The following is a 17,890-nucleotide window of genomic DNA, read 5'->3' as shown; positions in this document are numbered from 1 at the left end:
ATTATTCTTGGCCATCTATTTGTGTTAGTTTCCTGGCTACCGTGTTTTGGATATCAGATATATATATATGTATGTATATACATATGCAATATTTAAGACAAATATTTTTCTACTTTTTTCTTATTCTGACTGCAATGATTTTATTAGTGTAAAAACTTTAATTTTTATAATTAAAATTGTTTGCTTTCTCTTTTATTTTCTTTCTTCCTTGAATGACTAAACTTTCTCACCTTTCACATTGTAGTAAAATGTATTTCTCTTCCTTTTTATTTTTTTAGAATTGGTATGATCATTTGGGAAGCATATCAATATTTGAAGTTTATGGTGATATGATGTCAGGAAAATAAACATTAATTACCTACTATATTTGAGTCATTGTGCTAAGATGTGACTGCCCTCACAGGAAGGAGACTGTCTGCCCTCTAAGAACTCACAATATGATATCAGAACTAAACCCAAGATGTTGACCTACCCCTAATTTTGCCAAAATGACTTCCTGTTTTGCCACCTGATTTTGTCAAATACAGACTTTCTAGTATTTTGTGCTCTTAAGTTTTATTAAACTAAAAAATGTTATCTTTGACTTTGGTACCACTGGTCTAAAACTAATTTCTTCCAGAATGATATAGAATTTTCCTAGAAGGTTTTGTCAAATAGTGAGTCATTCGTCCCCACCCATATCACCAGAAACTATTTTTTGGAGGGTTAATAAATACTATATTAGAAGGTTTATTTGATTCTCTATGATGTTGTACTTAATTTTTGCCACTGACTGACATATCTTTTATTGAAACTTATTAAAGCATCTCTAATTTTTATAATGTTCTAGTCAGGTCCTTTTTTTTCCTTTCTTATTTATCTTTTGGTTTGATTTTTATATTTTTAAAAGGGGCATATGAAAGTCTCCTATTATTATATTATATCCTACTACTATATAATATTATATTATACACTATTCTTTTACTATGAATTTCCCTTTAAATTAAATTAAGTATTTAGATGCTAAGCTATTAGGTGGATATGTGTATTAAGTATTAATAGCAATTCATTACCTATGATGCTTTCAAGTATAATATAATTTCCCCATTTATCTTTTCTATATTTACTGTAGTCTTACTGGAAATAAGAATCGCTGACTTTCCTTTTTTATTTCAGATGGAGTATAATATATATTTGCTTCAATTTCTCATTTTAACTACATCAATCTTTGCATTCAAATGGGTTTCTCATAAATAACATCTTGCCTGATTTGATTTTGATTTTTAATCCATTCTTTTATCTTCCTTTATTTTATGGGTGATTTTATCCCATTCATATTCTCAGTCATTATTGTTAATTGCTTATTTCTCTTCATTTTATCCTCTCATTCTTGTCTCTTTCTTTGCTCCAACCTTTATCTTTATAACTAAAAAGAAGTTGGTAGATGACAAGGAGCTTACATGACACTTCAGTGAAATTGTCTGTTTCTTTTTTGTTGTAGAAATCATATTCTCCTTACCCCGCCCTGATCCTATTCTTTCTCCCTCCCTCTTCCTCTCTCTCCCTCCCTCCCTCCTTCCCTTCCTTCATCCCTCCTTCCCTTCCTTCCTCCCTTCATTCCTTCCTTCCTCCCTTCCTCCCTTCATTCCTTCCTTCTTTCCTTCCTTCATTCTTTCCTTCATTCCTTCATTTTCTCCCCGAAATTCTAGTTTGTTTTGCTTTTAGTGAATTTCTTACTTATAATTTTCCTCTCTCCTAAATCTTCTATTTCATCCCTCATATTTACCTATTGAGTTTAATACATTTAAGACATTTCTATACTAAAATATATTTTAAAATGTAATCATGTAAGTGTGAAATATGTAATTACAAAGTGTAATTATGTTTAATGTTCTTTTGATTCTCTGAAAGCAAAAAGTTCATGGGATGCATATTTCTTCAACCCTTCAACTACATACTCTTTATCTTATGTATTTCTGTTATGCAAGAATGAACCATTGCATAGAGGTTTACTTCCCCTTTTTCCTCCTTTGTTCTCCAAATAATCTCCTGTCTCAGGAATTTGGTTTTTTACAAATAGATGGCATAGTGAGTAGAATCCTAGGACTGTACTCAAAAAAGCCAGTGTTCAAAGGCAGCCTCAGAGATATTTGTAGTTGTGTGATCCTGGGCAAATCATTTAAACTCTGCTTGCCTCAGTTTCCTAAATTATAAAATGGTGATAATACCTACCTCACAGAATTGTTGTAAGCATCAAATGTGCTAATATTTATAAATTGTTTAGCACAATGTCTGGGATATAGAAGGTGTTATGCAAATGCACATTCCTTTTCTTTCCTTATATAATTTTTTAAATTCCCAAACCACTCAAAGTCCATCAACCCTTTTAAAATTTCTGTTTTTCTTAAAGGCATTCACATTCTCAGGAAATATTTGTTTCTTATCCCCCTAATAACATGCAAATAATTCATCTCACATATATATATATCTATTTCAATTAAACAGATATATGTACCTTTCTCTTAGTGCTTGCATTTTCAGTTTGTTTTCTAGTTTGGTAGATGTTATATCTACCATTTTTTTCCACTTTAGTAAGAATGCTTGGAAATTCTTTGATCCATTAAAGATGATTTTAATTCCCAAATAGTGTAATTTTGTTTTGTCATATTTAAAATAGCTACTGATAGGATGAACTATCTGGGAGTTTACCTGCCTAAACAACCCAAAATCTATGTGAATTTAATTATAAATAACTTTTTTTACATAAAGTCAAATGTAAATAACTGGAGAAATAGTCCTTGTTCAGAAATGGGTAGAGCCAATATAATTAAAATGACAATCCTACCTAAACTAATTTACTTCTTCAATGTCATTCCAATAAAATTATTAAAATTTATTTTATTTTGCTAGAAAAACTAATAACACAATTCATTTGGAAGAACAAAAGATTTAGAATTTGAAAAGAATTTGTGAAAAATGTAAGAAATATGAAGAAAGGAGATCTAATAGTGCTAGCTTTTTAAACTATAATGTCATAATTATTAAAATTATCTGGTACTGGCTAAGAAATAGAATGGTAAATAAATCAGGGAAACAGAATAGACATAACATACTATAAACATTAGTAAAAGTACATGGTAACTTCATATGTTACAAAAGTATAGATCCAAGGTCTTAAGGTAAGATATCACTGGTAAAAATTACTGGAACACTGGAAAGTAGTTTGGCAGAAACTGGACAGAGAACAATATCTTATACCATTTGTTGAAAAGAAGATAAAAATGATGCATGATTTAGACTTAAAAGTTGTTATCATAAACAAATTATAAGAACAGGGAATATATTACCTATAAGTTTTTTGTTTAGGAGAGGAATTTATGAGTAAAAAAGAAATGGAGAGCATTGTGAGATGAAAAATGGATTAACTGAACAGTTTTTCTATAAATAAAACAATGGTTGCCAACATTAGAAGGAAAGCAGAAAGTGGGAAAGCATTTTTCTAGACTGTCTTTAGCAAAGAGGTCTCATATATAAAATATATAGAAAACTTTGGCAAATTTATGGGGATAAAAGCCATTACCTATTTGATAAATGGCCAAAATATATGAACAAATGGTTTTCAGATTAAGAAATCAAGGCTCAAAACAGGCAAGTGAAAAAAATGCTCTTAAGGACTATTAATTATGGGCATGCAAACTAAAAGAATTTTCAGGTATCATCTCACTCCCATCAGATTGGATGAAATGACAAAAGGGGAAAATGGCAAATGCTGGAGGGGATGTTGAAAAGTGAGTACCCTAATACCCTATCAGTGGAACTCTGAAATAATCCAACAGTTTTGGAGAGCAATCTGGAATTAACTTTAGACCCAGCAAAGAGATTAGGAAAAAAGGGGAAAAAATCTATATGTTCCAAAATATTTATAGCACTTCTCTTTGTGGTGCCAAAGGACTGGAAATTGAGGTGATGATTGCCAACTGAAGAATAGCTAAACCAATTGTGGTATATGAATATGATGGAATACTAATACACCATAAGAAATGATGAACAGATAATTTAAAAAACATTAAATGAACTACATAGGAATGAAGAATGAAATTAATAGAAGCAAGAAAACATAATATACTGTTACAGATTTAATATTTGAAGAATAACTTGTGAATATTCACCTACAGAGAATGAATAGACAAGTAGAAACATGAATGATATACTCTCTCAGTCTATGTATATATTTGCTGGATGATGCCTTCTATACTGTAAGGAGGGCAGAGAGGGTCTGAGATACCTGGAAATAAACACTTTTAATAAAAAATAATCTATTTGCCATACACCAACTTATATAATAAACTTCCCAGTTGGTATGGACCATAGGGGTCATCTATTCCTGTCCAAACCTAAAATATGCTTCCCTCTACATCCTCCCTGAAAGAAGCCATCTAACTTTTGCTTGATTACCTCCAATCAAGGGTGACTCACTGCCTTGCAGTGTTCCTCATTTCATTTTCAGACAGCTCTATTGTTAAGAATTTTTTGAAAAAGGTTGTATCAAAATCTTCCTCTCTTTGATTTATTCCACTTATTTGTATTCCTGATCTCTGGATCCACAAAGAATTTTTCACAACACAGACTCAATTATTTCAAGATACATAACATGTCTCAACACTGTATCACTCCCCTCAAGATAAAATTCCCCCTCACCACACATAAAGCTACGCATTTCTCTAGCTCTCTTTGTTCTCTGAACACTGGACCTTAACTCTCACAATTGCATTGAAGCATTTAAAGTGTATATGCCTGTTGGAATATAATTAATTGCTAAAAGTATTTTCAAATGCTTATAAAGAATATTCTAACTAGTTAGTCTTTTTCATTCAAACTACCCAACGACGTAGTATTATTTTTGCCCATGGAAACAATAACTCACTTCTTAGTCTAATGCACTCCTATTCCTATGACATAAAAATATAGATTTAGAGCTAGAAGGGAACTTAGAAGTTATCTAATTATACTGTTATTTTATAAATAAAAAAAATGAACTCCATAAATGTGAGATGATAGAAGCAAAGAGCTTGAATTAAACCCAAATCTTCTGATGCCAGATATAGGGTGTTTTTCACTATAGGGTACTTTCTTGTCAGCACTAGAATGATTTGCCTTGCTTTGGTATAGCAAGATACAGGAAAAAAAAAACAACTCGACATCAAGATAATATTTTCCATGTTTTGGTGGATTCCTGTGAACAGCAGAAAACTTCAATGCTGATTCCATCCACAAAGTAAAAAAAAAATTACTGAACTGTTAAAGGAAAGAAATGACAGCTACTTTACTGTAAAGATGGCAGCATAGTGCTAGGAATTATTTCTTTCCTGCCGTCATAATAGACATTTGAAAGGCATACTATGGTTTCGAGTTTAGTAATGTAAAATCATATTTAATTCATTGATGAAGAAATCATCTCCTAATCTCTACTACAAGCCTATAAATAGCTTCCATTAATATCACACTCATTTAAAAAATCTATTATTTATTTATTTTTAAAATTCTTAAATTTTTTTTCTATGTTCCAAATTCTCTCCTTCCCTCCAGGCTCTACTCCAATCAATGAGAAGTCAAGCAATATGATATCAATTATATATGTAAAATCATGCAGATATATTTCCAGATTAGCCATGCTACAAAGAGGCACGAAAAATAAAGTAAGAAAATTATATTTAATGTTTTTTTTTATTTTTCAATTTAATTTAATTTAATTTAAAAAATTTTTAATTTTGTCAGTTTAGAACATTATGCCTTGGTTACAATAATCACATTATTTCCCTCACTCCCTACTGTTTGTGTTTTTCTTCCCACCGTTTGTCCTCTGCTTGTGGATAGTGTTTTTTCTCATAGATCCCTGCAGGTTGTCAGGTTGTTCAGGGACATTGCATTGACACTAATGGGGAAGTCCATTACCTTCGATTGTACCACAGTTTATCAGTCTCTGTGTACAATGTTTTCCTGGTTCTGCTCCTTTTGCTCTGAATCACTTCCTGGAAGTTGTTCCAGTCCTCATGGAAATCCTCCACTTTATTATTCCTTTGAGCACAATACTAATCCATCACCAACATATACCACAATTTGTTCAGTCATTCCCCAATTGATGGGCATCCCCTCATTTTCCTGGTTTTTGCCACCACAAAGAGCTCACCTATGAATATTAATGTTCAAGTCTTTTTCCTTATTATCTCTTTGGGGTACAAACCCTGCAGTGCTATGGTTGGATCAAATGGCAGACAGTCTTTTATCACCCTTTGGGCATAGTCCCAAATTGCCCTCCAGAATGGTTGGATCAGTTCACAACTCCACCAGCAATGAATTAATGTCCCCACTTTGCCACATCCCCTCCAGCATTCATTACTTTCCTTTGCTGTCATGTTAGCCAGTCTGCTAGGTGTGAGGTGATACCTCAGATTTCTTTTGATTTGCATCTTTCTGATTATAAACGATCTAGAACACTTTTTTCATGTGCTTATTAATAGTTTGGATTTCTTTAACTGAAAATTGCCTATTCATGTCCCTTGCCCATTTATTGATTGGGGAATGTCTTGATTTTTTGGTACAACTGGTTTAGCTCTTTATAAATTTGAGTAATTAGACCTTTGACAGAGGTTTTTGTTTCGAAGATTATTTCCTGTGAATCTTAAAATTTACTCAGACTTCAAGAAAATTTGATTAAGCTATTCCCCATTGTTTAGATGTAGTTTTAATTGTGTGGAGAGTGTTTAGTAGTTGTGTTCATATAGTTCCTGTGTTTGTCTCCACAGATAGATTCCTAGGTATTTTGAATTGTCTTGGGTGATTTTAAATGGAATTTCTCTTTCTAATTCTTGCTGCTGAGATGTGTTGGCAATATATAGAAATGTTGATGACTTATGTGGGTTTATTTTGTATCCTGCAATTTTGCTAAAGTTCTTTATTATTTCTACTAGCTTTTTGGTTAATTCTCTAGGATTCTTTGAATAGAACATCATACCATCCACAAATATTGATAGGTTGGTCTCCTCATTGCCTATTTCAATAGCTTCAATTTATTTTTCTCCTCTAATCACTACAGCTTGTGTTAATATTAAGTAATAGAGGTGATAATGGGCATCCTTGTTTCACTCCTGATCATATTGGGAAGGCTTCTAGTTTATCCCCATTGCAGATGATGTTTGATGATGGTTTTAGGTATATAGTGTTTATTATTTTTAGGAAAGGCCCTTCTATTCCTATACTTTCTAGTGTTTTCAATAGGAATGGGTGTTGTATTTTGTCAAAGGCTTTTTTCTACATCTGTTGAGATAATCATGTGATTTTTATTGGTTCCCTTGTTGATGTGGTCAATTATGTGGATGGTTTTCCTAATATTGAACCATACTTGCATTTGTGGTATGAATCCTACCTGGTCATAGTGAATAACCCTTGTGATGACATGCTGGCATCTTTTTGCTAGTATCCTAATTAATATTTTTGCATCTATATTCATTAAGGAGATTGGTTTAGTTTTCTTTCTCTGTTTTTGACCTGACTAGCTTTGGAATCAGTACCATATTTGTGTCCTAAAATGAATTTGGTAGAACTCTTTTGCTTATTCTGTCAAATAGTTTGTATAATATTGGGATTAGTTGTTCATTGAATGTTTGATAGAATTCATTTGTGAATTTATCAGGAGTTGGTGATTTTTTCTTAGGGAGTTCTTTGATGGCTTGTTCAATTTATTTTTCTGATTTGGGGTTGTTTGGGTAATTTATTTTTTCCTCTGTTAGTGTAGGCAATTTATATTTTTGTAAATATTCATCCATATTACCTAGATTGCCATATTGTTGCCATATAATTGGGCATAATGGTTTTTAATGATTGCCTTAATTTTCTCTTCATTAGAGGTGAGGTCTCCCTTTTCATCTTGGATACTGTCAATTTGTTTTTTTATTTCCTTTTTTTTTATTAGATTGACCACTACTTTGTCCATTTTATTTGTTTTTTCAAAGTACCAACTTCTAGGCTTATTTATTAAATCAATAGTTCTTTGATTTTCAATTTTATTAATTTCTCCTTTGACTTTTAGGATCTCTAATTTAGTCTTCATCTAAGGATTATTAATTTGTTCACTTTCTATTTTTTAAATTTGCATGCCCAATTCATTGACCTCTGCCATCTCTAGTTTGTTAATATATAAACTCAAGGATATAAATTTCCCCCTGAGTACTGGTTTGGCTGAATCCCATAGGTTTTGAAAAGATGTCTCATTATTGTCATTTTCTTCCATGAAATTATTAATTCTTTCTATGATTTGTTCTTTAACTAACTAGTTTTAGAGAATTATATTCTTTAATTTCCAATTAATTTTTGATTTACCTCTCCATGTACCCTTACTAATTATTATTTTCATTGCATTGTGATCTGAGAAGGTTGCATTTATTATTTCTGCTCTTTTGCTCTTGTTTGCAATGTTTTTATGCCCTAATACATGCTCAGTTTTTGTGAATGTACCATGTGCTACTGAAAAGAAGGTGAATTCCATTTTGCTCCTATTTATTTTTCTCCACATATCAACTAACTCTTATTTTGCTAAGATTTCATTCACTTCTCTTATCTCTTTCTTATTTATTATTTGGTTTGATTTATCTAGTTCTGATAGAGGAAGGTTCAGGTCTCCAACTAGTATAGTTTTTCTATCTATTTCATCCTTGAGTTCCACTAGTTTCTCCTTTAGAAATCTGGATGTTATGCCATTTGGTGCATACATGTTGAGTATGGATATTTCCTTATTGTCTATACTGCCTTTTATCAGGATGTAATTACCTTCCCTATCTCTTTTAACTAGATTTATTTTTACTTTGGCTTTGTCAGATATCATGATTACAACTCCTGCCTTCTTTTTCTCAGTTGGGGCCCAATAGATTTTGCTCCAACCTTTAATTCTAACCCTGTGAGTTTCTACCTGCCTCATGTGTGTTTCTTGTAGACAGCATATGGTAGGATTTTGAATTCTAATCCACTCTGCTATTCACTTGCATTTTATGGGTGAGTTTATTCCATTCACATTCAGAGTTATGATTACCAGTTGTATATTTCCCAACATTTTGATTTCCAGTCCTAGTTCTGCCTTTTCTTCTTTCACTATTTCCTTCTATACCAATGTTTGTTTTTAATCAGTTCTCCTCGTTCCCACCCTTATTTTACTTCACTTTCTTCCTTCTCCCTTCTTATCCCCCCTTATTTTCTTTGCAGTCTTTTTAAAACTAACCCCCACCCTCTACCTCCCTTGTACTGCTTTCCTCCCCACCAGTCTCTTTGTTACCCTTCTACTTCCCTATAGGGAGCAACTATCTTCTCTACCCCAATGGATTTTATTATTCTTCCCTCTTTGGGTCAATTTCAATTGATGTAATAGTTGAGTATTTCCTATCTCCAACCTCTTAACCTTTCAGGGTATTGATGTTCTTGCCTTTCCTGCCATGAGCTTCTTTGTGAAATATAAATTTACCACCTTTTGTTTCTTTTCCCATTTCATTTAGTATTAACCTCCTTTTTTAGCTCTCATTGTAGATATACGTGTGTGTGTGTGTGTGTGTGTATACATGTATATGTATTTATGCACACATATATCTATATACATATTTATGTCTTGTTATTTCATCCTATACAGTTTGTTGCTGTTTCCTCTAAGTGTGATTCTTCTAGCTGCTCAGGTGATAATAACAATTTTTATGAGTTATGACGTCCCAGCTTTTTCTTTTGTCATGGTCTTCTGGTAGACAAATGATTCTTAAGTTGTCTCTCCTCGAATGATTTTCTATATCTTCTGTTTTGTGAATGAGATGCTTCATATTTTCCTCAATTTTTTTTTATTCTTTTGGTTTTGTTTTATAGTGTCCTGCTTTCTTGTGAGGTCATGTAATTCTAGTTGTATTCTGGTTCTTAAAGACTGGATTTCATCCCTGGCTTTTTGGTCATCCTCCTTCTGGTCTGATTTTCTTTGTAAGTCATCTTTTATTCTCTTTCCCTTATCTTTCCTCTCCTTTGCCTCATGTTTATCTTATTTGCGTTATCTTTCATCTCCTTTGCCTCAGTTTCAAGCTGGTTGATTTTGGCTTTCAAGGCACTATTTCCTGTTTCCAGATGACTTATCTTAGTTTTTAAGTTTTTTTTTCCCTAATTGTCTTCAGCCTCTCTTAATTGTGTTTTGAATTGCATTTTGAGTTCTTCCAAAGCCTGTATCCAATTAGCTGGGATTTCTGTTTTATTGCTTGATGTTCTCTCCTCCTTCTCTGTTTCATTTGCTCTTTGCTCATTGCTTGTAAAGCAGCTATAAATTGTAATTTCTTTTTTCTTTTTCTATTGTTTGCTCATATTTACCCCTTCTTTGCTCCCTACATTTGTCTGTGCTCTTGATCCTGTCATTTTTGGTTTTTTTGGGGGGGGTTTCTGTCAGTCTACCCTCTTGGAGCTTTGTCAGTTCTCTCAGTGCAGTCTGTTGGGGAGGGGTGTTGGAGCTTGATCTTCCCTGTCCTCTGGAGGTGTTTATTGGATTAAAGTCCAGCAGTCTGTGTGAGAGCGGTGTTGGAGCTTGAGCTTCTCTGACCTCTGAAGACTTTTGATGGGATTAAGTTCAGCTGGGTTGGGCTGGATGTGACCTGAGGCCAAAACCTCCTGGAAGGCTGGAGCAATATGTAGAATCTCTGCCGCTATGACCAGGCTGCCTGCTCTGCATTCCCTCTCCAGCTCCTTCCCTAATGCCTGTGTTTGACCCTCTGAGCCTGGCACAGCCCTGCCTGCCAGGTACTCCCTTTAGACCAGTGCCTTTCCCTGCCCAGTGGTTCCTGCTGCCACTGGAGGCTTAGAGCTCTAGGTGGGGGAGGGTCCTGGAACCTTCCTTCTGCCTTCCCCTTAAACCTGAGTGTTCTCAAATTCTGGCTTTTGGGGGCCATACCTTTTGAATTGAGCCTAGCAGGAGGGTTCCTTGGCTCTGTCTTCTTGTTAGGTGTGATTTTCAGTCCCCTAGGAGTATTTAGTTTTTAATTGGTAATGAAGGGTTTTCAGAGGTCTGAACTTTTGCTGCCTCTATGCTGCCATCTTGACTCCACTTCTATATTTCAGTTGTATTCAAAATGTATTATTTCTCCCTCTGGAGGCAGATCACAATTTTCATCATGAGTCCTTTGAGATTGTCTTACATTATTATTTTAATGAGTGGCTAAATTTTTGACAGGTGATCATTATTACAAAATTGCTCTTTATATGTATAATGATCTCCTGGTCCTGTTCATTTCACTTTGTGTCAGTTCATATAGGTCTTCTCATGTTTTTCTGCAACCATCATTCTCATCCATTCTAATAGCACAATAGTATTACATCAGAATTTTGTACCACAACTTGTCCAGCCATTATTCAATTGAGTGGTATTCCTTCAATTTCCCATTTTTTTGCTACCACAAAATAGGCTGCTAATAATATTTTGTAGAAAAAAGGCATTGTCATTTATTCTTTGATTTCTTTGGGATACAGGCCTAATAGAGGTATTTCTGGGTCAAAGTGACATCTCTCAAAGGAAGTTATTTCCTTAAGTTGTTCAGTGTTTTACTTAGTTTAATTATTGAGGTACTTACATGTTTAAATGTTATGGAGAAGGTTTGACTGATCAAGAGTAACCTGGGACAGAAAGGGCCTCTCCTTCAGAGGACTATAATAGGCTCTGTTTCTTGGAGTTACCTAGGTGACTTTTCCTTTCACAGGATCATAGGACTTCTTTCTGAAGTATATGCTTTCTGGGGACATTTTCCTCCCCTAATCTTTCCCTTCCCTTTCTTTTTTGCCCCCCCCATTTTCTACTTGATCCTAGGGCCACTCCTAAAATGCATCAGGAGATACATTTTTGAACATGTACAATGTGAGATTTATTTTGCTGGAATATGTAGTTATGCATTGAAAGTTTATTTTTCTTTTTTTGAAAAAAATTACACAATTATTGGATTAGTGAGGATTTTCCTTATCAATTAAAAATAAAATACACTTATATCATTAAATATTATTAAATTATAAATTATTAACTAAAATAATAAAATGTCATGCTTGGTTCATTAATTGCTTCTTCTGTGGTTGATGAAATAATCATAAATAGTCTGTTAAATACAAGAAGGTTTCTTTAGTTGATGCATATAGCCATAATGGAAGAATTTAATAAAGTAAGAGGAAGAGGGTGTAAATATCAAAAGTCTCCCCAAAAGTTTGAATTGTCTTAAACTTTTAATAATCTTACAGATAATCAAAAAAGAACAGAATCAAATGATAGTAGGCTTAATGTGAGGAAGAAAGAGTATTGATTAATGATCTAAAGATCTTTTCAGTAAACTAATAGTTCAAACTATTAAGGTCTAACAAACTTTGTATGTGCTTCTCCCAAAAGATAAAATATTGCCAGATAACAAAACACCCATGACCAAATAGTATAAGTCCTTTGCTGTTCTGTCAGAGGAAGAGACTATTCCCAAGACTCTCAGGGTAAAGTACCTAAGCTAGCCTTTACATTAGTTCTAAGATTCCGAAAGAATAACAAAATAACAAGTCTAGATTCCTATCCCATGCTACTTTATAAATATATGTTTTCAAGGATATAATTTTTATATGAGGGATTGCTTTAGCTACATATTCAAAAATTTGACATGTTACCTCATTATTAATTTCTTTAGCACAATTGCTAAATAGCATAGTCATTACTGTGATTTCAATTAATTATTTTATCAACAATGATTTAAGTATTAAGTACTTCCAAGTATTCCCAGACCTTTCATATAAACAGGCAGCTTTGACATGACAGTGACATATGCCTTGTAAAAGAGAAAAGAGTGAGTCAATCATTCATATTTATCTATTTTTTCTTTTTTCTTTTGGTAGTTAAAGTTGAAATTATTATGTAAAATTAGATGTGTAGTGCCATCATCAAACAAGAATTTTAGTGCTTTACTTACTGCTTCCTTTGTAATACTTAAATGAGAAAAATAATGTAGGTCTTCTATCTAACAGAGATATTACAAAGATTAATGATGAGTATTTTCAAAGTACTGTGTACCAATCCTCTGAAAATTAGTGGAGTATGATTGATTTGTTTTTGTCCATTTAAAAAATCATTATTGTTAAGCTTGATTCTCTCTTGTATAAAAGGTGTGAAGGAGAAAATGTAAATCATATTTTTCTGAATCCATGTTGCTTCTTCTGTGTGTCAATTGTTTTGGCTATAGGAATATGATTCCTAGTAAAAATAATCTCCTTATGTTTCAGGAATTGGCTTCCAAGGATTCATAGTAGTTCTGTACTAAAGCCCTGGACAAAATCTTTTAAAGTTACAAATTGGTAACTCTGGCTTCATTTATTTACTCTTATGCTAAAATAACTTACCCTATTATTGGCATTTGAGAGTAGGAAGAAGGTAGAGAGTCAAATAATCTGTTATATATATTATCTATAATGTACATACACAATAGAGATTGGGCATTGGTTAGAGAAAATGTTTTGAGAAATTCCATAGTTCACAACAGCCACAATATGCCCTCCTTATACCCTAATGGTTGCTTAGATTTTGAGGTTTAAAGTCCCATCCACACTGGGTTTAACTTGGCAGGGGTGAAAGGAAGAATTCAGAAACTACAGCATTAGGTATTTCCAACTTGAGGAAATAGCAAGTGGTAATTCTATTAAGTTTCAAATGGAAGATCAGTAACTAATTTTATGTTTATCTTTCTATAGCTTCTTTTACTAGTAGAGTTAGAACCATAAGATTTGAGATGGTTTTCATTACATAAACTAGTTATTAGAAAAGCAACATTCAAATGGGTATATTAAATTAAATTGAGTCTGATAAATGGCAGATTTTATCAGAATTACCTAGAAATCTCTTCAATTGACTTGGAACCAAAGAAGAAAATCCATTGAAGCAAAGCCCTTCTTCAGAGATGTCCTGACAATGAGTTCTATTCTGGAATGTCAAATAGAAGATGTTTCCAGGGATCAGATAATTTCATGGAATATCTGGGATCCAAAATGAAATGTTGATTAAATGTATATTGAGACTGGGTTACTACAAGGAAACTTGATGTTAGTTAATATTGGTTATAATTATTGTGCTACTTTGGCCTTTTGTTTCATGGTATCCGTATCTGCTGAGTTTTCTTGGTAACCTTGATAATGTGAAAATCTTCCCTCTAATATTAGTCTGTAATTTTAGATATCTTAGTACTAATGTGCTATATATAATTAATCAATCTTGTTTTTACTTAAACTGATCAGTAGAAATTGTGATGTCTACATAAGATCCAACAAGTTTTAGAAGAAATGCCACTACTTCCTTCAGGTGACCCCTCATGGAATCACTCCTCCTGGCTCACTTGGATAAAGGGGAAATGGCATATGAACCACCCTTGGTAAATGGGCATTTATTTCCCTCTGCCTTATAATCTTTCTTAGATTTTGCATTAGTTGCTCTATTAAAGCCTATTCTGAGGTTGAATAAGAAAAACTCATAGTATGTATTGCTAATAATGACATTGTTAAAAATCTTATAGAATTAGCTTATAGAAGAGTGATATATGACACATAAATGTCTTTTTAATCAAAAGGGAGAATTGATTCAGATTGATTCAATGTCATTTTTAATTGATCATATTTACAATTAATTGGTTTTGTCCTATAACCACCGAGGTCATGATTCTTTGTCATTAAATGTAGTTCAGAAATTAGCTGTCTTGTAATGAATTAAGTTTAGAAATCCTGGTCTCCTCTTAATCACTATTCTTGTGTCTAGGAAATTTGTTTCCCATAAAGGAGTCTGGTGTACTCCAGATTGTCTGGTCTGGTATCTTGACACAATCAATCTATCCTTTAAGGATGTCCAGTTTGTCATCCAAAGAAGTCTAGTTTGTTATCTCTGACTTTTCAGATGCAGCTGGGCTCAAACAGTAAACATTTCTTAGTCAAAGAAGAGCAGAAGGAGGTTGTTGCTAGCCCTAATTCCCAGTTTCCATCCAACCATATTCCCTTCCATTAATTATGCTAGCCTTCTTATTTTCTGTATTTCCCAAAACTATTAGGAGAGCTGTCCTCATTCAGGATCTTAGTTTTGCCAAGGGAGCTGAGATAAAGGTATTCATTAGTAAATTTGTTCTTTACTAAAAATGGCTTAGACTTTTGTGCCTCAACTTACTTAATATAAATTCTATAAAGACAGGAACAAAACCTCTAGAGTGAAAGATCCAACTTTACTTTCTAGAGAGTTGGGGATGGTGTCAGAACTAATGGTATATACCCAACATATTGGTTGTTCTGGAATCAATTAGACTGTTTTCTTCCATACTTTGGAATTTCAATGACTTTATGACCTTGTTGCTGTGAAAAAACAACAACAACAAACAAACAAAACCCTATACCAGTGATTTATCATGACTAATTTATGCCTTCTTATTCCTTTTGATTTTTGTGTAGCTTTTTCTATGTAATCTCCATAGAAAGGTTCACTCTTTTATTCTGAGTAGCATCAAAGGGAATCAGTGGATAGAGTGCTCTCCTTAAGGTCAGGAAGATTTGAACTCAAATCTGGTCAAATATTTATTAGCTGTATGACTTGGGGAAGGTCATTTAACCTTTGTTTCCTTTAGTTTCCTCAACTGTAAAATGGGGATCATAAAAGCACCTGCTTCCCAGGGTTATTGTGAAGATTCAATGAGGTAATATTTGCAAAATTCATAGCATAGAATCTGGAACATAAATGGTTATGGTTAATAGATGTTGGTTTCCTTCATTCCTAATATAACATTTTTTCTTTCAATTTTCCTCACATTGATATTGCATTTGTCTCTGATTCTTTTATCCTTTGCTCTTGGTTCTGCCATTTAGGGCCTAAACAAACATGATTAATCATTTGATCATGTGATAACCATTTAAACACTTTGAAAATAGCTCTCACTCTTTCCTTAAAGTTACCTCTTTTTTCAGGCTCCTTCTGAGCAATTGCTTTTTTTGCAAGGCAAATTGACCAAATGCTTGGTGAAATGATGTTAGTATGAAGGTGAAAGGGAAATTCATTTTACTGAAGGGGACAATTTGTATTAAAAAGCTGGATCTCCAGCATTTATACTTTCCCCAACAACTTCCCCAGGTTCAAGTTCTCCATCTCTTGTCCAAGTGGATTTATGGGTTCTGAGTTCGCTCCTTATAAAAAGAAGACAACTACCCGACATCACATTACAAAATGTTACAAAAATGAGTGATTTTCTTACAATAAGAAGAAAGCATTATAATATCAAGCATATGATATCAAGGATAATATCAGGGATCATGATCTTCACCTTCCATCAGTGCCCAAAGCTCTTTCAACTAGATGCTCAAGTATAATCATTTCATATTCTGCTATAAGTAGTGTCTGTATACTCAAAGAACTTAGAGAATTTCACTGCCTTTCTGCCTCCCAATGCTGAAAAAGAAATTACAGTTTAGTGATGTATGGAGATTAATAAAGATCCTTATTACACTTTTTGGATATTTTGGCTTTCATGCAGATCATTATAACTTTGGTTGCTATTATTGCTCCTCCCAGCTGCCTCTGTGTCTTGATCAGTCTGGTTTCAGTACACCTGCCTTTTGCACTTCGATCAAGAACATTTGTTCCCATTCATTTGGTTCAGATAGGTAGATATATCCATCTCTGTAAATTTGGTGTTGGAAACATGCAGAAGGAAGATGTCCTGGAGGAGATAATCTCCATTTTCTGCTATCTAATCATTTTACTGGTCTCTTTCTCTTTAGAGGACTTCTTTTGATTTGCTTCCTTGTCTTTTCAGCTTTGGTGAGTTTCTACTCAGCAGAGAATGTTGCCTCGGGGAGGGAATCTTTCCAGTCCCAGAGCATCATGTGATACACATTTCAGGTCAGTTTCCATTGACTGCATCTTCCCTTATTTGGAGGTATTTAAGTAGATGCTAGATGACCACTCACTGGATATTAGACAGTAGAGATTCCTTTCATACATGGTTTGGACTTGATGGCTGAGCTGGGTAACTCTCTAAACTGATAAATTGCCAAGTAGTTACTAATCTGCATCAGCAGAAAGAATACTTCCCTGACTTACCATCCCCCCCCACCATTAACCTAAACATATTAAATTATAGGATTGTGCAAAAAAGAAATAGGAATATCATTTAGCTTCATCTCTGAGTTGTTTGACAAAGTACTCACAAAGCACAATACATGTGTAAGCTTTTTTAATACTCATTTTTATTCAGGGATTTTGACATGAGGGAAAAGGAGATGTTTAGAGGTTGGCAGAACCTTTTTGTACACCTCATCTTATACAACTTCCCTGGCTGACTATTCTGTCAAAGAATAGTTCCCATCACAGTCATAAATATGGTTCTAAGAAAGGCTAACTCTGTTCAATCATTCTGGGAATAATAAATCATGCCAAGGCCAGAGGAAATGCAATTCTCTTTAAAAGATTCATTTGCTAACTGGTCAGAATGTGCTATTCCTCCTTCTCTGTGATTAAAGTACAGTGTAAAAGCCTGAGGAGTAGTTGGTGTAGTTATTTATAGAGATTATGTATGAGTTTGTAAGGGATGGGTGCCTCTATTTATTGATATATTCATTTATGCTTAGGAATAGGCATTCTTTTTTGTTCTTTGTGAAGGAATACTGTCCATTATTTGAAATCAGATAAACTCGACCTTCATTCTTTACTTCCATATAGAGGGGCAAAACCTTGGATTTACATTTAGAAAGCCTGGGTTTGGACTCTACCTCTCTTTCTTACTAGTAAGGTAAACTTGGGCATGCCATTTTTATTCTTGGGGTCAGTTTTCTCATCTGTAAAATGTAAAATAGGTTAGGAGATAAGTAGAGATTG

The 17,890-nt window shown here is 33.5% G+C and overlaps 1 long non-coding RNA gene across 2 annotated transcripts in view; it reads left to right on the top strand.

Annotated features, from left to right (window-relative positions):
• The window catches only part of LOC103093234 (uncharacterized), a 436,070-nt gene that overhangs the window by 384,811 nt on the left and 33,369 nt on the right, over window positions 1–17,890 (top strand). For both annotated transcript variants that reach the window (XR_008914051.1, XR_008914052.1), the window contains one exon: window positions 16,830–16,915. This is a non-coding gene — a long non-coding RNA (uncharacterized LOC103093234). The remainder of the gene's footprint in view (window positions 1–16,829; window positions 16,916–17,890) is intronic.

Source organism: Monodelphis domestica, chromosome 8 (genome assembly GCF_027887165.1).
Source record: "Monodelphis domestica isolate mMonDom1 chromosome 8, mMonDom1.pri, whole genome shotgun sequence".
In the NCBI taxonomy this organism is placed as follows: domain Eukaryota; kingdom Metazoa; phylum Chordata; class Mammalia; order Didelphimorphia; family Didelphidae; genus Monodelphis; species Monodelphis domestica.
Note: the sequence above shows the minus strand (reverse complement) of the source record. Positions and strands in the feature narration are given on the sequence as shown.